A 20,967-nucleotide genomic window follows, 5' to 3' on the forward strand; every position below is an offset into this window, starting at 1 on the left:
AAACTTCGTCCACAACAGCCGACAAGCGTGGGTGATAAACTTTCTGTTGTAACCATTGCAAAGTCTTTTTGACTCCAAAGTGGGCCCCTTTTTCGTGAGCCTCTCGAGCCAGTTCGTGTAGTTGAGCTCCGGGCGTAACCACCTGCCAAACAGTCGTTGAGGTTGTTTGCGAAGTGATCTTACGGTACAGTAATCCCCTTCGGATAATCAGTCTCTCCCATTGTCGCAGCATCAGCGACAGGTCTTGGGTCAAAGCTTGTCGTTGAGTATCAGTGGGTAATTGACCAGCGGCGACCCATGTCCGGAGAAGTCCAACTTCTTCATCTTCTTGTTGCTGTTGTATCCACTTATTACGAGATTGTTCCAGGATGCCCCTGAGGGCCTCTGGGGAAGATACTTTTGCATCAACATTGGTGAGCACGGCAGCGGTAAGAGCGAACGGTATTTCCTCTCCTTCTAATTCTTCGTCTCGATTCTGTCCAGGAGTTGTATGTCGAATCCTAGAGAGAGCATCTGCATGAACATTCTCGGCCCCTCTTTTGTAAATAATCTTGTAATTGTACTTCGCCATTCGGGCCACCCATCGCTGCTCCAAAGCCCCCAACTTGGCGTTTTCCAAATGAGCCAGTGGGTTATTGTCAGTTCGCACTACTACCTCGGAGCCCGCTAGGTACTCTGCGAATCTCTCCGTCATAGCCCACACCACTGCGAGGAGCTCGAGCTTAAAAGAGCTGTAATTGTCAGGGTTACGCTCGGAGTCATGGAGTGAACGGCTTCCATATGCGATCACCCTTTCCCGGCCATCCTGAACTTGTGACAACACAGCTCCTAGCCCGTGAAGACTCCCGTCAGTGTGCAGGATGAACGGCTGAGAAAAATCCGCATAAGCCAACACTGGGGCATCCGAGAGTGCAGCCTTGAGATCTCGGAAGGCCTCTTCCTGAGGGTGTTGCCACTGGATTTTTCGCCCATTGGCCCCAGCGGGAGCCCCCTTCAGCAGGTCATGTAGGGCTCGAGCTCGACATGCAAAATTCTTTACGAAACGACGGTAATATCCAGCTAACCCCAGAAAAGCCCGCACGTCTTTCACCGTCTCGGGGGTAGGCCATTCCTGGATAGCAGCAATCTTCTCCCGGGATGGCCTCACACCTTCTGCCGAAACGACATGACCCAGATACTCAATCTGAGAGCGAAATAGGTGACATTTCTGAGGCTTCACCTTCAACCCGTACTTTTGCAGCCGGCTGAGTACCTGTCCCAACCGCTTCAGGTGGTCCTCGAAGGAGGCGGCATAGACGATGATGTCGTCCAGGTAGATCAACGTGGCCTCAAAATTGAGATCCCCTAGACATCGCTCCATCAATCGCTGAAATGTCCCGGGGGCGTTGGCCAGCCCGAATGGCATTCGATTAAACTCAAACAGTCCCATGGGCACTATGAACGCCGTCTTAGCTCTGTCCTCTTCTGACATAGGCACCTGCCAGTACCCACTGGCCAAGTCCAGGGTCGAAAAATATGTTGCTTTACCCAATGCAGACAGAGATTCTTCTATGCGGGGCAGTGGGTATGAGTCTTTAATAGTGCAAGCATTCAATTTACGATAATCAACACAGAATCGTAGTGTACCATCTTTCTTCCGGACCAACACGATGGGGGCCGCCCAAGGGCTTTGACTTTCCCGTATCACCCCTTTTTGTAGCATCTGAGCCAGCAAAGTTTTCACCTCCTGATAGAGTTGTGGCGGGATCTGTCGATATCGTTCTCGGATAGGGGCCGCTCCTGCTGTGGGGATCTCATGAGTGATGGCGGTGGTACACCCAAAGTCGTCCTCATGACTAGCAAATACTTCATGGTACTGTCCCAGCAATGCTTTTACTTGTGAAAGTTGGGCCGCAGTTAGTCCAGAAAGCTCGGCCCGCATCTGCTCCAAAATATTTCGGCCCTTCTCTTGTGTCGAGACTTCGTGGGCCTGTAGGGTTCGTATTGTTACCTCCCCAGGATCCTCGGGGTGTACTCGTAATTGAACCGCAGCAGCGGGCAGCACTTCTTCTAGAGGCTTTACTAGTTTGGCCAGTACAGTCCGTGCTTTCAGAATGATATCTCGGTCTTCAAGGTTAACGCAGCGGACCAGGGCGGTTCCTTTTCGCACCGTAGCGAGGGAACGGGCCACCAGTATGCCAGGAGGTAAGTGCTCTGAGTGACACGGCTCCACCTGCACCTCTACGCCTTCCAAAGGTATCGGGGCCCGAATTGGCAGGGCCACCACTGTCTGTCCAGGAGGCAGCACAAGCAGGGGTGCCGCTGTCGCGATGACCTTGCCCAGAGCCTCACCCTCCTGGCAGTCCCGATGCACCCGCGCACCTCGCACCAGCTGCTGGAATACCTGTCCCTGAGCTGTGCGAGAACCCCACTGCTTCAGTGTCCTTTGTGTGGGATCATTAAGCAACAGGTTACCAAACTCTTTTAAAATATTCATGCTTAGGGTGACGGGGTGTCGTTGATCAGCTTCTCCTTGAGTCAGCACCACCCCTCTGCGGCCGAGGGGTTTACCGCACAACGTCACCTGCACCCACACTACCCCGGCAACCGGAACCGGCAGTTGGTTGGCGGCTACTAGTCTAATCATGGGCCCCCACTGAGGCCTTGCTGCCTCCGGAAAGTTTTGTTGAAAGTACGCTGCGGGCATAGTGGTTACTTGTGACCCAGTGTCCACCAGACACCGGACGGCCCGGCCCTCTACTTCTGCCCAAACTTCAGGACACTTTGCTACCAAATCTTCGGGACTTCCACCACCCCTAGTTGTGGTTTTCGGCTCCGAGCGGCGTCCCCCCAGCCCGGAGCCCTTTAGTTTAATGGCCGCCGGGGTGGGTATCTCCCACGCCGCGGACACTCTCTGGCGAAGTGGCCTGGTTCTCCACACTCATAACACCGGGCCGGTAGAGATTGACCACCTCGCGGAGAGCGTGACCCCCAGGGACCGGGATTAGCACTGGGTCGTCCAGTCTCCGGTTCGGTTCTTCTCTTTACTTCAGCCAACTCGCTCTTTATATTTTTCAATTCACGCTTCATCTCCTCCACCCATTGAGGTTCCTCAACTGTGTTCGAGGAGGCCTCCACACCTCGGACCTTCCCCACGGGGACCGCCATCCCCTGCTCTTGCTCCTGAACCCGTGCCTGACTTCCCACTTCTGAAAAGTCGATTTGGGGATTCATTCTGATCCGTTCCCTTAAAGCCTGCTTTATCAGTGGATCTCGCAGTCCAGTCACCAGTAGGTCACGTAGGGTTATGTCAACAGGTCCTACCCCTACCCCATCTTTTCTTTCAATAGCCGTATGCAACTCTTGGAGTACATTCATATACTGAGTAATCGTCTCCCCCTCTGCCTGCATCCGGCTAAACAGTCGGGTCCTTAACTCTCCCACATTAGTGGGATCCCCGTGGGTCTGTTCCACTATCTGCAACACCTTTTCAAAAGTGTTGCGGTGCCCCGGGGGTTTCAACATCACTGACCTCCGCACCTCCCCGTCTAGGGCCATGAGTGCCACTTCAGCTTCCAGGTCAGGGGTCATTGGGTGCATCCGAAAAAGCCCCCTCATCCGCTCTGTCCAGCTCCATAGCATAGTATTTGAGCCAGAGAATCTAGGCAGGTTGTTCAACATGGCCCCCAATGAGATGCTGGTACGGGGACCCTCATTATTTACAGAGCTTACAGCTCCCCCATGTTCGGGGCTACCACTGTCCGCGCTCGGAGACTGCATCCTGCCGACTACGCCAAGTGTAGGGTTCGAGCAGGCTCACAGGATGCAGTGACGAGACACGAGACTGAATGTGGGGTGAAATAAACTTTTATAAGTTTTAAAGCCACAAGAGCTAAACTGCTTAAATCAAACAAAGGAGAAACACCTATTTGTCCTCGCAGGGACTCGTAAAACAACTTTCAAACAAAAAGGGTCCTTATTTTTCTATAGTGCACTTAGCCTTCTGGGCGTCGCTCGAGTTCACGACCACTCAGGGGTTGCAAATGTAGCTGTCTTGTAATCCACGTTTAACCGGAAGGACTCGTGCTCGTCCGGCCCTGAAGAAACCGGAACGGTGGGGCGCAGCAGGCCCTGAAGAAACCAGAACGATGGGGCGCAGCAGGCCCTGAAGAAACTGGACGGTGGGGCGCAACGGGCCCTGAAGAAGTGGGGTCGGTGGGGCACAACGGGCCCTGAAGAAGCTGGCACGGTGGGGCACAACAGGCCCTGAAGAAATGGGGTCGGTGGGGCACAACGGGCTCTGAAGAAGCTGGCACGGTGGGGCACAACAGGCCCTGAAGAAATGGGGTCGGTGGGGCACAACGGGCCCTGAAGAAGCTGGCACGGTGGGGCACAACGGGCCCTGAAGAAACTGTTCAGGGGGTCAATCTCCCAGGCGTCCGTTTAGAGGCGCTCGTTCCCCAGCCAGGTCATGACGCAGTTTCAAAAAGAGACATAAACGTTAACAAATTCTGCTCAGTGTCCCCTCAGTAACCGGGACGGGCTCTGCGGCCGCCTATAGCGAGGTGACGTCCCCTGAGGTCGGTGATGACGGGGCCGCAGCTGTGGGAGAAGACAGGGGGGCAGTGTCCTGGCCACTGTACCGGATTGCTGTGTTGTCGCAGCGGTCGCCTGAGATCCCGGTCCTGTCACACCACGGAGGGAATCAGCGGCCGTCACTTTATCTGAATCTTTGCGGGGGGAAACTCCCGGGGAGAGTCTCTTACGCGTCAACCTTCGGTCAGTCTCAAATTTCCCTTTTTCAGACTCCTGCCTGTCTCTCTTTTCCACACCGTCAGTTGCCACAGTCCTCTCTCTGCCGCACGGCTTCCTCTCTCCTGTCAGGCTCTCTGCCAACTGCCACCTCAGCGCGTCCCCTGCTCCTTTTACCCTCGCCCCGCCCCCTGTTGCCCTGACAACTTCAGTCGCATGTCTCCCTTTGTAATCCCCCTGATGTGGTTTCTTCAACAACCCTGATGGCGGTCCCCCTGGTTCCAGCCCAATCACTGTATGGGGGTCCTCCTCCCCACACCACCATGTGCAGGGTGGAGTTCCACCTTGTTGCAATGTCGATAATGAGGCGGTGGTTGGGAAGGTGGAGCAATCGCTGCAGCTTCTGCATACGAACGGAGTGTACAGGCGACCGGCGGATGTGCGCGCACAGTCTTCGCACCTTCTGGAGCAGGGCTGTTAACTCCGGATAATTTTTGAGGAAGCACTGCACCACCAGGTTCAAGGTGTGAGCCAAGCAAGGTATGTGGCTGAGTTTTGAAAGGGCTATGGCTGCCACAAAATTACGGCCGTTATCACTAACTACCTTGCCTGCCTCAAGATGTACACTGCCCAGCCATGACTCAGTTTGTCGCTTCAAGTACTCGGCCAGCACCTCGGCGGTGTGTCTGTCGCCCAAACACATCATCTGCAACACAGCCTGCTGACGCTTTCCACTAGCTGCTCGATAAGGGGACACATCGTGTGCAACAGTGGCAGCTGCAGATGGAGTGCTCGTACGCCTGCGCTCTGTGGACGAGCTTTCGCTTCTGGAGGAGGAGGAGGAGGAGGGTCGAACGCCTACAGCCAACTGTTTCCTATACCGTGGGCTAGGCAGCACTGTCCCACCACCGCTGTCCCCTGTGGACCCTGCATCCACCACATTAACCCAGTGCGCAGTGATGGACACGTAACGGCCCTGGCCATGCCGACTGGACCATGCATCAGTTGTGAGGTGCACCTTTCCGCTCACTGACTGCTTGAGTGCATGGACAATGCGGTCTTTCACATGATGGTGGAGGGCTGGGATGGCTTTGCGAGAGAAGAAGTGGCGACTGGGTAGGTCATAGCGTGGTACTGCATAGGCCATGAGTTCGCGGAAAGCTGTGCTTTCCACCAACCGAAAGGGCATCATCTCAAGCGAGATTAGTTTGGCAATGTGGGCGTTCAAACCCAGTGTACGCGGATGAGAGACTGAGTACTTTCTTGACCTACTCATAGTGTCTGGGAGGGTGAGCTGGACTTGAGAGCTGCATATGGTGGAAGTAGCGGTGGACAGGGCGGACAGAGAGGGTTGATGATGGTGATGGAGTTGGTGTTCTTTCTGATGGCCTAGAATCAGTCTTTTGTTGATATAACAGTGGGATTCCCTGACTGCTGTGGTCTTGCAACGACACCTCAACATTTGCTGCTGTGCTAACCGGTGGGCTTACAGTGGGGGAAACAATGTAGCGTTGCTGACTACCTTCGTTGTGATCAGTTGCACATGTGGCAGTTGAGGTTTGGTGTTGTGTCCACGCTTGCAAGTGCATGCTGGTTAAATGTCTAAGCATGCAACTGGTATTCAAATTTTTCAGATTTTTCCCTCGGCTAAAGGTCTTTGCGCACTTCTTACAGATAACCTTGGCCTGATCATGAGGATTTTGTTCAAAAAAGTGCCACACTGCACTCTTCCTACTTTGGCAGACATTTTGCGGCCTAGCACGCTGTGATCTTTTGACCCTCATGGACAAGCTGTCCAGCAACTCTTTTGATGTTTGGAACCTGTCTTTGGAGTGCGCCGGGCCTGCCAGATAACAGCTGTTGCGATGTCGATGTCTGCTGTGGATGCTCCTCATCTGAGCTATTGGAAGCAGCACCCTCTTCCCCCAATGGATGCCAATCTGGGTCAACAACTGGGTCATCCATCACCTCCTCTTCTATGTCATGTGCACCTTTCTCTGTGTCACCGTGTATGGTGGTATAGTGTGCGGGAAGGGGCACCTGAGTCTCATCAGGGTCAAAATCTGGCTCTGTACACTGCGAGGACAATGTAGTGCTCTGAGTGAATGTACCAGCAGAATCATCCATCAGCGGCTGTGCATCAGTGCACTCCATGTCAGATTCATCTTGGCCTGGGTAATTCACCATTTCACTTGATAATCCAGGCATGGTATGTGAAAACAGCTCCATGGAGTAATCAGTAGTATGGCCTGCGTCATCCTTCAATCTTGGTTGGGGTGAAGGACACAAGGAAAGGTGTGGTTCATGAACATGAGCCTCCAATGACGACTCAGTGCTTTTACTTTTTACAACTGAAGAAGAGGAGGCGATAGAGCTGGAGGCTGAGTCAGCAATGTAAGACAAAACTTTTTCCTGATGCTCTGCCTTTAAAAGCGGTTTGCCAACTCCTAGAAAACTAAGCGTTCGAGGCCTTATGTAGCCAGACGATGACGCAGGGTCAGCACCTCCTGCATTCGGTCCTATTTTGCTCTTGCCACTACCATCAGATCCACCACCAAAACCATCATTACCAGCTGCCAACCCCCGCCCAATTCCACGGCCTCTTCCACCAGTCTTCCTCATTTTTGGTAGAAATGTAGACAAAATCCAACAAACTATATAGTAATGTAAAACAAGGTACAAGGTGTCTATAGGACAGGGGAGATTTAGAATTTCTGCACACACTTGTGGACAGTGGACACTTTTGGATTGTGTGAGGCCCACTGATATCTGAGCGCTATGTGACAGGCTCGATGGCACAGCTGCCTGTGACCAAAGTGACGAGAGGATAATGGAGATTTTGAATCTCTGCGCACACTTTTGGACACTGGACACTTGTGGATTGTGTGAGGCCCACTGATATCTGAGCGCTATGTGACAGGCTCGATGGCACAGCTGCCTGTGACCAAAGTGACGAGAGGATAATGGAGATTTTGAATCTCTGCGCACACTTTTGGACACTGGACACTTGTGGATTGTGTGAGGCCCACTGATATCTGAGCGCTATGTGACACGCTCGATGGCACAGCTGCCTGTGACCAAAGTGACGAGAGGATAATGGAGATTTTGAATCTCTGCGCACACTTTTGGACACTGGACACTTGTGGATTGTGTGAGGCCCACTGATATCTGAGCGCTATGTGACACGCTCGATGGCACAGCTGCCTGTGACCAAAGTGACGAGAGGATAATGGAGATTTTGAATCTCTGCGCACACTTTTGGACACTGGACACTTGTGGATTGTGTGAGGCCCACTGATATCTGAGCGCTATGTGACACGCTCGATGGCACAGCTGCCTGTGACCAAAGTGACGAGAGGATAATGGAGATTTTGAATCTCTGCGCACACTTTTGGACACTGGACACTTGTGGATTGTGTGAGGCCCACTGATATCTGAGCGCTATGTGACACGCTCGATGGCACAGCTGCCTGTGACCAAAGTGACGAGAGGATAATGGAGATTTTGAATCTCTGCGTGCACTTTTGGACACTGGACACTTGTGGATTGTGTGAGGCCCACTGATATCTGAGCGCTATGTGACAGGCTCGATGGCACAGCTGCCTGTGACCAAAGTGACGAGAGGATAATGGAGATTTTGAATCTCTGCGCACACTTTTGGACACTGGACACTTGTGGATTGTGTGAGGCCCACTGATATCTGAGCGCTATGTGACACGCTCGATGGCACAGCTGTGACCAAAGTGACGAGAGGATAATGGAGATTTTGAATCTCTGCGCACACTTTTGGACACTGGACACTTGTGGATTGTGTGAGGCCCACTGATATCTGAGCGCTATGTGACACGCTCGATGGCACAGCTGCCTGTGACAAAAGTGACGAGAGGATAATGGAGATTTTGAATCTCTGCGCACACTTTTGGACACTGGACACTTGTGGATTGTGTGAGGCCCACTGATATCTGAGCACTATGTGACAGGCTCGATGGCACAGCTGTGACCAAAGTGACGAGAGGATAATGGAGATTTTGAATCTCTGCGCACACTTTTGGACACTGGACACTTGTGGATTGTGTGAGGCCCACTGATATCTGAGCGCTATGTGACACGCTCGATGGCACAGCTGCCTGTGACCAAAGTGACGAGAGGATAATGGAGATTTTGAATCTCTGCGCACACTTTTGGACACTGGACACTTGTGGATTGTGTGAGACCCACTGATATCTGAGCGCTACGTGACAGGCTCGATGGCACAGCTGCCTGTGACCAAAGTGATGAGAGGATAATGGAGATTTTGAATCTCTGCGCACACTTTTGGACACTGGACACTTGTGGATTGTGTGAGGCCCACTGATATCTGAGTGCTATGTGACACGCTCGATGGCACAGCTGCCTGTGACCAAAGTGACGAGAGGATAATGGAGATTTTGAATCTCTGCGCACACTTTTGGACACTGGACACTTGTGGATTGTGTGAGGCCCACTGATATCTGAGCGCTATGTGACACGCTCGATGGCACAGCTGCCTGTGACAAAAGTGACGAGAGGATAATGGAGATTTTGAATCTCTGCGCACACTTTTGGACACTGGACACTTGTGGATTGTGTGAGGCCCACTGATATCTGAGCGCTATGTGACAGGCTCGATAGCACAGCTGTGACCAAAGTGACGAGAGGATAATGGAGATTTTGAATCTCTGCGCACACTTTTGGACACTGGACACTTGTGGATTGTGTGAGGCCCACTGATATCTGAGCGCTATGTGACACGCTCGATGGCACAGCTGCCTGTGACCAAAGTGACGAGAGGAAAATGGAGATTTTGAATCTCTGCGCACACTTTTGGACACTGGACACTTGTGGATTGTGTGAGGCCCACTGATATCTGAGCGCTATGTGACACGCTCGATGGCACAGCTGCCTGTGACCAAAGTGACGAGAGGATAATGGAGATTTTGAATCTCTGCGCACACTTTTGGACACTGGACACTTGTGGATTGTGTGAGGCCCACTGATATCTGAGCGCTATGTGACACGCTCGATGGCACAGCTGCCTGTGACCAAAGTGACGAGAGGATAATGGAGATTTTGAATCTCTGCGCACACTTTTGGACACTGGACACTTGTGGATTGTGTGAGGCCCACTGATATCTGAGCGCTATGTGACACGCTCGATGGCACAGCTGCCTGTGACCAAAGTGACGAGAGGATAATGGAGATTTTGAATCTCTGCGCACACTTTTGGACACTGGACACTTGTGGATTGTGTGAGGCCCACTGATATCTGAGCGCTATGTGACACGCTCGATGGCACAGCTGCCTGTGACCAAAGTGACGAGAGGATAATGGAGATTTTGAATCTCTGCGCACACTTTTGGACACTGGACACTTGTGGATTGTGTGAGGCCCACTGATATCTGAGCGCTATGTGACAAGCTCGATGGCACAGCTGTGATAAAAGTGACTAGAGGATAAGGGAGATTGGATTGCTTTTAAAAAAGCAGTTTGCGGAGCAGTGGGTAAACAGCAATGCCAGCGTGTCAGGAAGCCTTAAAAGGCAGCCCAACAACCAACACCACTGATACACCACAATATAGCCTCCCCTTGCACTGCACACACAGTGACTTGTGTGTTGTGCAGGCCAAATCGCTAGCAGCAGAAGCAGTTTTTTTGTCTTCTTCCCTGCCTAACGCTCTCCCTACAGAATCAGCAGCAACCTCTCCCTATACTAAGATCGGCAGAAGTAAGATGGCGGTCGGCGTGCACGCCCTTTTATACCCCCTGTGACGCCCACCAAAGCAAGCCAATCACTTGCATGCCCTTCTGAAAGATGGTGGTGACCCGTGCCTAGGTCATCATGTTGCCCACAGTGTCCATGGATCCTGATTGGCTGAAAAAGAGCGCAAAACAAACTTTTGAAACGCGACTTTAGCGCGTAAGTCGCCGACCTCGTGGCCGACCTCATCCTAGGGTCGGGTTTCGTTTCATGAAACCCGACTTTGCCAAAAGTCGGCGACTTTTGAATTTTTTCGACCCGTTTCGCTCAACTCTAGTCACGGCAGCTAGGACCCGGCCCGTGGCCCTGGGCGCCCATTGTGGTATTCGGCAATAGAGATGTAAGCCGACGCTGCAGACAGATCCTCTGGGACAGATGGTGTGGTGCAGCAGTGATGCTATAGCCCTCCACAGGCAGGGCTGTGGTCCCAGGGCAGTGTAGGTGAAGTGACACTTAGATGATGTAGTGTCAGGCGCGATGGATGTAGCGGTGCTGGGCAGGTTGGTTCAGGAATAAGTGGAGGACACCAGGGCATGTAGTTCCAAAGCTTTACTCACAGTCTGTTGTGCAAACAGGTGCCCGCTTCCGTGCCGTGTTCTCCGGGTCAGGGACTCAGTCAACTTCCAGGCCAGATGGAATACTCCCTTCCAACACTACGCCAACATATGTGCCTTTTCTGAATGTCTCCTCTGAAAAAAAAAACAGACAATGTGATTTTATGGATTTTTTTTTCTCAGTTTGTCTCCCATAGTTGAGGTCTACCTATGATGTAAATTACAGACGCCTCTCATCTTTTTAAGTGGTGGAACTTGCACTATTGCTGACTGACTAAATACTTTTTTGCCCCACTGTATATATTTTTTTATTTGGTGTGTTGCAGATATCTGTTTCTGCACGTAATCACTGGTACAGACGGCTGGGTTCTCTTCTTCCAGTGGTGGTAGGCAAATCGGGTCGAGGTTTTGCTTCAATGCTTGCTCAAGTATTTTTACTTTGGCTAGCGTGATTTCTTCCTCCATTTCTGTTTGAAGAATCTTTGCCCGAGCCTCTGCTTCTGTTTGAAGGATCTTTGCTTGGGCCTTAGCTTCTGCTTTCACTTTCTTGGCTTCTGCCTGTGCTTCAGCTTTCTTTTCTGTGTAGGAACGTCTTAGTTTGGATCGCTCTGCGTTTAAATGGGCCTCTAGGATTCTATTGCTGAGGGCTGAAGTTCTTGAGCAGGATGATTTGTATGACCGAGAAGAGTGTCTGGATGAGCCTGACCTGTGGGATCTTGATTCTTGCAGATAAGGAATACGGAGCTCCGCTTTTTCTTTGGCATCTTGCACGGCGGCGTCCCTTTCTCTTTCTGTGGAATCCACTTTGCGTAATTCTGATGAGGCTTCATCAATATTAGTCTTTTAGGAAGGCAACGTACCTTACGGACAGTCTCTTGCATCTTCCGTGGGCCGTGTCTAGCCATTTTATAGTGTCCTGTAGACACGCTGCATCATTTTTGTGGCGCTGAATGCCTGACATAAGGGAGGTGACTCATTCCCATAGGTCGTCCAGGTTGTCATTGAACTCATCCTTCATATTGTGATAGTTTTTGACAGCCTTTATGGTTGGTTTGACAGAGCATTTTGGTTGTGAGTCTTGGTCTCTTTCTGAAGCTGGCAGTTTCCCCCTCTTCATAGTGGACAGTATCGGGTTGTATTTGCTCTGTTTCAGCAGTGGGAGACTGTGCAGGGTCTTTTTCGGCCTTTTTGTTTTAAGGTGCACTGTCTCTTTAAGAACCTGAACTTTTGAATTGGGGGCTGGAAATCGCAGTGCAGCTTAGTTAAGACGTCCAGACGAGATCCTCAATGTGTTTTTAGAGAATTGTGGGGTTTTGCAGTCCGACAATCTGCAGCGATGTTGTATAATATACAGAGAGTCTCTATGCACAATGCGGTCTGGGGTGACACTGCAGAGTTTTTACCAGAGCACGGCTGCAGTATGTGAGCGAGCGCATGGGTTAGGATATAAGGGTGATTTTTTGCCGGGCTTCAAGACTGTTCTGTCCCCACGTGAGGCAAATGGAGGTGTAGTTGATTGGGGCTGGTAGAGATTCCTACATTCCGTTTCGTCAATGCAGAGCAGACAGGACCATTGTTGCTGTTCAGTGTTCGGAGAGATTATACACACCAAGGATTGTGAAGTCCAGACTTGTTTATTGGAAATCTGGACTTACAGCGTATGATTGGTAATGCAGTACTTCTACAGAAATGCAGGTGTAACAACCAAGGTGGTACAGCAAGATGCAGCAAGGTGGTAGCAAGTTGATTCAGCAAATTGGTCAAAAAACTGATGCCTTTCACAGCCCGTACAGGCGAGTCTCTCCCAGGTGAAAATGAAACTAAGAATGGCAGCTAACAGGAAGAGAAGGAGTGACCTGACCCGGAAGTGGAAGGCATGTACTAGAAATAATTAGCTGCAGGCTGCTATACAAAAAAAGACCAGCAGGTGGCAGCAGACAAAATGCAAGACTACACAGCATGGAAAATAACACAATCTATGAAACCATATAATCTTAACCTTAGATGGAACAGCACAGAGCTCAGAGGTCACCTGTCCACCTGGCAACGTGTGAACAAGACCCTCAGGGAAGAGATGGAAGAACTCAAAGAAACTGTGAGAGATCTTCGGCATGAGAGGAAGTTGGACGAAGACTTACCGCGGGTGAGCGCGAGTGACAACAAGACGGAACTGCCAGTACCAATCGTGGCAAAGGATCATGAAGAGGTAAACTCTTGTGAAGTTTGTGAGCTAAGGACTGAAGAAGACAGTCACCTGGTCAGGTCAACTGTAGTGAGGGAAGTGTCCGTGGTAAAGCCAGAGTCTTCTGTCCAGGAAGAGAGCAAAACCACGACCTTCAAATCTGTAATCGAGGTACCCGAAGACATGCAAGAAGCCTGTGTGGAGGAAGGTGTACATTAAGCTTTCAAAGTGGCGGTCAAGGCGTGTAAGGTGCACTGGGCACCTGAGACTCGGCAATTGGTGATAATATCAGCTAGGGAAGATACAGCAAACTGGGTAGCTGTCCAGAAAGAGATGCATTTACAATGTCTCCACGCCAAACAGCTGGTCAGGTGGAGTAATATGAAGCCCGCTCGACGCCTAGAGTTAGCGAAGGAGGCTATGGATCGGCTGGGTTTGCGGAAAGATGTGGTTCCGGTACCCAAAGCTCTGATTGGGAGAATCGTTGGGAGACTCGGGAATCTGATGCAAGACCTTGTCAATATCTCCGGTGTGGTGAGGGTGAGGATCCCTCCCGATGATGAAGACCAGGTATCCAGTGAAGTGGGTAGGATTCCCATCATGGTGGTTGGCTCTGTGAAGAGCCTGAGAGACTTTCGGATGCTCGTGGAGTATCGAATGGGGTACCTGCAAGAGATTGAGCAGTTGAGGTGGGACCGTCGGCGAATCAATAAAGAGGTACGGAACACCAGGTGGCAGCCGTCTTCAACCCAAGATGTAAGGACCCGAACGGTTCCTCCAAGAAGTGACATGGCAGATGGCCGAAGAATGTCAGCAAGTGGTAGTTCGACTGCCAGGATGACGTTGAGCGACCATATTTCCTGTGAAATGCTGAATGAGTCAGACTCAGGCCAGACAGTAGGCTTAACTAAGACTTATGACCGTACCAACCGAGGGAGCTGGTCGGGGAATGGAACAGACAGAGAAAGGAATGTGATGAATAAACAGTGTCTGATGACGCAAACTGTAACTGGAGGGCCAAAGATCAGGGACGATATTCTGACCGCTGGGGGCGGGGGAGGCCTAACGTAGAGATGAGGTCGGATGACAGATGGAGACGGTTCTCTCGACCTGTGGGGCAAGATGTAGTGAGTGCCCGGTCTCGAGATCCTGGGGTTATGCTGTGTTCAACCCCACAGGTTTGAACAGAGGAGGAAGGTATGTGGTGTAATGACCACTGTGTCTGCTAGGGGGCGCTGTGTGGATGTCCCAAGAGAGATGAGTGGCAGAATCCTGAAAGACCGTTATGTATCTCAAAGTGGGTGGCCTTGAGATGGAGACTGATGTGTGTGTTGATCAGCAGTGATACTGCTAACGTGTTGTGTCAATGTGTCAGGGAGAAGTCTCCAGGTAGCTGGGGAGACGGGCGACCCCAGTTACCTTCAAACCCACCCAGAGGGTGTGTTTAAGAACGCTGTTGCAAAGTGTGTGTGAAGGGTTCAAGGACCTGTGATGAGGTCATAGCCATGTGACCCGGTGGGCGTGGCTACGGACCATATAAGGTGGCCAGGGTAGGTCACATGTGGTGAATGCAGGGACCTGGTTGGTCCGTTGTGGAAAGTCCCGCTGGGAGATGGGGCTTCCTGGCTAACAGCATGTGGAGTGGCTGTGTGTAATGGCTGCACGTGCCTAGTGATTCCCTGGAGGGAATGGATGTCTGCAGCATGGAGAAACAGCCATGAGGAAACCCGGACGTGGGTGAGATAACTATGAGGCTGAAGAGCCTGTGTATGCCAACCTGTGTGACCACAGGGAGGACAGAGAGAAGCTCTGTCAAGGACGCTATGCTGATATGAACTTTATGTTGCTTGCTTTGGTTTATGCTGCATAAATAAACCGCATGGACTATAATGGTTTTATGGAAAACCTGTGCCGGATCTGGTTTTGTGGTGGCTAAGCGAGAATCACCTATGTGAATGACAGCACTACCTCACAAGGTGTACGATGATGAGAGTATTCATCACCAGCCGATGCCTGGGCAATAAATAAATAATGAAAAAAATAGCATGGGGTCCCCTTTATTTTTACTATCCAGCGCAGGCAAACCCGACAGCTTAAGCTGTCATCGTTATCTTGGCTGGTTATCAAAAATCTTTCAACAAGGCAACAATCTATGTTCATCACAGGCTATAACTAATTTAACACAAGAAAATGTACACCTGTGTCTTAGGGAATGAAACACTAACAAATGCCCCAGCACAGATGGCATTCATCTTCTGTACCCCAGCATCAGTGCCACAGTCCTGTGCTCCAGTATCTACCTTGTACCCCAGTCTCAGTGTCGCAGTCCTATACCCCAGCATCAGTGTTGCTGTCCTGTAACCCAGTGTTGCAGTCCTGTACCCCAGCATTAGTGACACAATCCTGTATGCCAGCATCAGGGCTGCAGTCCTGTACCCCAGTTTAACTGTCCTGTACCCCAGTGTCGCAGTTCTGTACCCCAGTGTCACAATCCTTTACCCCAGCATCAGTGTCGCAGTCCTGTACCCCAGTATCTGTCCTGTACCCCAGTGTCAGTGCCGTCCTGTATATGACACCTGTGTGTATCCATACTATTGAGCTGTTATATCGGCTGCTGACTCTCCAGGACAGGAGGAGCTGATGTGTGGCCCTCAGAGGCCCTTGTCTCCCCAGGGCACAGACTTATCATGTCCTGCTGTGTGGAGGAGATGCACGGTCAGCTGCCATCACCCCCCGACAGCAGTGGACTGGAGGAGCTGCCAGCGCTGGCTGACAATGCCCCTCTGTGCCTGCTGGGGGGCTTCACCACAAACCCCTGATTCTGTGCTCGAGTCACATCACCATGGAAACCACAGCAACATCTGCAGGGTCCGAGAATCACAGTAGACAGGCATCCTGATCCCTGGGTGGAACGGCCTTCATTATGACCCACACCCCAATGATGTAGAAAACTGTCACGTCTTCCCGCAGCTGATAGGGGCTGCCTTGCAATGGCTCTGGTGGCACCACGTCCTCACAACCCATACACAGCACAGAAGGAGGCACAGATCACCGCACCCCACAGCTCACAGCCCCCCAAAGCTCTCAGCCCCCACAGATCCCAGCCCCCCAGATCACAGACCTCATAGATCAGAGCCCCCACAGATCACAGCTGCCAACAAATCACAACCCCCACAGATCACAGCCCCCCACAGACCACCAACAGATTACAGTCTCCATAGATCACAGTACCCCACAGATCACAGTCCCTCATAGATCAGTTCCCCCACAGATCACAGCCTCCCACAGATCACAGCCCCTCATAGATCACAGCCCCCCAGATCACATCCCCCACAGATCACAGTAACTCACAGATCCCAGTCCCCATAGATCCCAGCCACGCTCAGATCACAGTCCCCACAGATCACAGACCCCAACAAATCAAAGTCTCCATAGATCACAACCCCCACAGATCACAATTGCCCACAGATCACTGTCCCCCACAGATCACAGCCCTGCACAGTTCACAGCCCCCACAGATCACAGCCCCGCACAGATCACAGCCCCCACAGATCACAGCCCCGCACAGATCACAGCCCCCCACAGACCACAGTCCCCGCAGATCTCAACCCCTCACAGATCACAGCCACCATAGATCACAGCCCCAACATATCACAACCCCTCAATCGCAGTCTCCCATAGATCACAGCCCCCAACAGATCCCAGCCCCTCACAGATCACAGCCACCGCAGATCACAGCTCCTCACAGATCACAGCCCCCCACAGATCATAGCCCCCCACAGATCACAGCCCCCCACAGATCACAGCCCCTCATAGATCACAGCCCCTCATAGAACACAGTCCCCCCAGAGATCACAGCCCATCACAGATGACAGCCCACCACAGATCACAGCCCCCACAGATCACAGTCCCCACAGATCCCAGCCCCCCCACAGATCAAAGTCCCCATAGATCACAGACCCCCACAGATCACAGCCCCCACAGATCAGTCCCCCACAGATCACAGCCCTCATTAATCACAGCCCACACAGATCACAACCCCCACATATCACAGCCGCCTACAGATCACAGCCCCCCACAGATTACAGTCCCCATAGATCACAGCCCTCCACAGATCACAGCCCCTCATATATCACAACCCACCCCACAGATCACAGCCTCCCACAGATCACAGCCATCGCAGATCACAGCCCCTCAATCACAGCCCCTCACAGATCACAGCCCCCCCACAGATCACAATCCCCCACAGATCACAGTCCCCCCACAGATCACAGCCCCTCACAGATCACAGCCCCTCATAGAACACAGTCCCTCCACAGATCACAGCCCCTCAAAGATGACAGCCCACCACAGATCCCAGCCCCCCACAGATCAAAGTCCCCATAGATCACAGACCCGCCACAGATCAGTCCCCCACAGATCACAGCCCCCATTAATCACAGATGCCAGCCCCTCACAGATCACAGCCACCGCAGATCACAGCTCCTCACAAATCACAGCCCCTCGATCACAGCCCCCCACAGATCACAGTCCCCCCACAGATCACAACCCCTCACAGATCACAGCCCATCATAGAACACAGTCCCCCCACAGATCACAGCCCCTCACAGATGACGGCCCACCACAGAGCACAGCCCCCACAGATCCCAGCCCCCCACAGATCAAAGTCCCCATAGATCACAGACCCCCACAGATCACAGCCCCCACAGATCACAGCCCCCATTAATCACAGCTCACACAGATCACTGCCCCCACATATCACAGCTGCCTACAGATCACAGCCCCCCACAGATCACAGTCCCCATAGATCACAGCCCTCCAAAGATCACAGCCCCTCATATCACAGCCCACCCCACAGATCACAGCCCCCCACAGATCAGTCACCATAGATCAAAGCCCCCCACACATCCCAAAACCTCACAGATCACAGCCATCATAGATTACAGCCCCCACAGATCACAACCGCTCGATCACAGCCCCCCAGAGATCACAGCCCATCTTAGATCACAGCCACCATAGATCACAGCCCTCCACAGATTACAGCCCCTCACAGATCACAGCCCCCCACAGATCACAGTCCCCATAGAACACAGCCCCCCATAGATCACAGCTCGCCACAGGTCACAGCCCCCCACAGATCACAGCCGCTCGCAGATCACAGCCCCCATAGATCACAGCCCCCATAGATCACAGATGTCACGAAGTGACTGGCCCTGTGTGACATGACCCAGCAAATGGTCAGTCACCAAAGCAAACAAACAAGGGAACACAATTACAACAGTAGGCCCTGCGATAGGGAACGGGGAAATGGACACCTCCTGCACTTTCCTGAGGCTGTGCCCTGGACTATCCTGTCCCTATACGGCTTCTTTCAAACCGTCGCCGAGCAGGATACCTTAGCCCTCACTTGCCCTGCACCTATCCCTCAGTTGGGAATTGGCAAGCGCAGACACTGATCACACCGCTGCACTAATACAACACCAAGGGAAGAAATAACAAAACAAGGTAAGACAAACAACACTTAGCTTTCTCTGCTGCAATGCACTGCACAGCAGAGTAGGCACCAGATTACAGAATTCAGCTGAAGCACCACTGCACCAGAAAGCTCCTGTCTTCAGCACGGTTGGTATCCAAAAAGGCCTGTATAACCAACAATCAGCTGATGCACCAGGTGACCTTTTAAAGGAATGTGGGAGTGGTCACCACCTGCATCAGCAAAATGACCAGCCATGTAATTACACCAGCGGCCACCGGGGGGGGGGGAAACTGATATTAACCCCCGATGGCCTGAAAGGAAAAAAGTTTTAATGTGAGAATCCAGATCTGACACAGATTCAAAAATGGATCGTGACAACAGACCCCCATAGATCAGATCCCCACAGATCACAGCCCCTCACAGATCACAGCCATCATAGATCACAGCCCCCACAGATTACAGCCCCCACAGATTACAGCCCCCACAGATTACAGCCCCCACAGATCACAGCCCCTCACAGACCATAGCCACTGTGGCGCCCCTGAGGCTCAGTCGCCACAGAGGTACTGCACCTTCTTCTAAGGTATAGTGCCCCACCACCTAGGTAAGTTGGGAGCTCCTTTCCACGCTCCAACACTCGCATCCCACACAACAGGGTAGTTCAGCACAACCACATTGAGGGCTCTCTCTCCTCCTAGACATTAGGAGTGCCTCTGGTGGTTCACTGCTTGGAACACTGGATGTGCTGGGAGGTGGGTGGAGTTGAGATCCATATAAAAGGTTGGGAAGGTTTAGAATTACAGGTCAGTCTGATGGGAGGTCAGGCAAGAGAAGGACAGTCAGTCAGGAGAGTCTGAGGACGGGTCTCAGGAGAAGGAGTGCTGCAGCTGCCTCAGTGATCTGAGCCAGCTGGCACGGGAAAGGAACAGAAGGAGAAAGACGTAGAACTGCAACCTAAGTTTCCATAAGAGAGAGAACAGTGCGGAACGAAGGAGTAGGAGAACAGAGAGGAGACGTGGGTTGGAAGAGGAACCCTGCCTATAGGTTCTCAGCACAAGGCCGGGGCCCGGTCCCCGAGGTTGTATGGACAATTATGGTTCTGCAGCAGACACCAGTGGAGTAGTTGGCTGTAAATGCACTACTCCTAAGACTTGGGGCACAACAGCAACTGAATAGAGAGCCAGGACTCCGGAGAAGGGAGTCCCCAAGAGAGGCTACAGCTGTCTGCCATACGAGTAGAGTTGTTAGGAACATCTGACAGGAGGAACTCCAGACTACCACGGTACTGGAGCTCTTCACACCTAAAGGCGCAATAGAGGAGTCGTTCAGGAAAGGTACATGTTGGCGGAGTGTTGGAGAGGAGAATCCTGACTTGCTCGGAAGGTTGAGTGAGTCTCTGCCCCGGAGGACACGGCACGGAGGCAGGCACCAATGTGTACCACGGACTGTGAGTAAAGCTTAGGAACTGCAAGCCCTGGTGTCTTCCATTCATTTGTGCGCTAACACCGTCAGCACCGCTACATCTGGGTACCAGCATTCCTCACACCGCCTGCGCCTATCCTCATCTATCGCAATTACACTGCCCTGGGGTTACAGCTTCACCTGTGGGGAGCTACACCATCTTTGCTGAAACACACCATCAGCCCCAGAGGATCTGCACGCAGCGTTGGCTTAACATCTTGCTTGCCAAACACCACAGATGGCGTCACGAACTATCACATAAACTATATCACAAAACCACCATTGATTTGGGCGCCCAGGGCCACGGACCGGGTCACTGCTGCTGTGACACATTCCCCTGACACCAGCCCGGTACCGAGTACCTCACAGCCCTGGGAGGGCGACCCAATTTGGCGTCACGAACAGGATGACGAGACCCGATGCCATTGGGTTCTGTGTGCCTGAGATTTGTTGGACTTTGAACTTTTGAAAATGTGCAGAAGACCCAATTTAATAGACTGTAAAATGGACATTAGAAATGGCCACTGGCACGGAGAAGAAGGGCGTGAAGAGATGGGAGGTCCTAGGAAAAGACCACGAAGAGTATTGGGCCTTCCCTGCCTGAATTACTATGTGACAGCGACATGGCCCACCCCCCGAGGGGTTCGTATACTGGCTTCGTATGGAGGCGCTGGAAGAAGACGCCGCCCCCGGACGGAGGGGCAGAAGAAGCCAGTGGCGGGAAAGGGGCCGAGGCAGGAAGAACGCCAGAATGCCATGATGAAAGAAGACGAAAAGTTAGAACAGG

General features: G+C 52.1%; 1 long non-coding RNA gene across 1 annotated transcript in view; it reads right to left on the bottom strand.

Moving 5' to 3' along the window:
- The window catches only part of LOC141085048 (uncharacterized), a 96,053-nt gene that overhangs the window by 14,707 nt on the left and 60,379 nt on the right, over nt 1–20,967 (bottom strand). Inside the window, exon 2 of the long non-coding RNA XR_012231203.1 lies at nt 11,065–11,196. This is a non-coding gene — a long non-coding RNA (uncharacterized lncRNA). The remainder of the gene's footprint in view (nt 1–11,064; nt 11,197–20,967) is intronic.

The sequence above is a fragment of the Dendrobates tinctorius genome, unplaced genomic scaffold (assembly GCF_039654945.1).
Source record: "Dendrobates tinctorius isolate UK_male_01 unplaced genomic scaffold, ASM3965494v1 ptg000028l, whole genome shotgun sequence".
In the NCBI taxonomy this organism is placed as follows: Eukaryota; Metazoa; Chordata; class Amphibia; order Anura; family Dendrobatidae; genus Dendrobates; species Dendrobates tinctorius.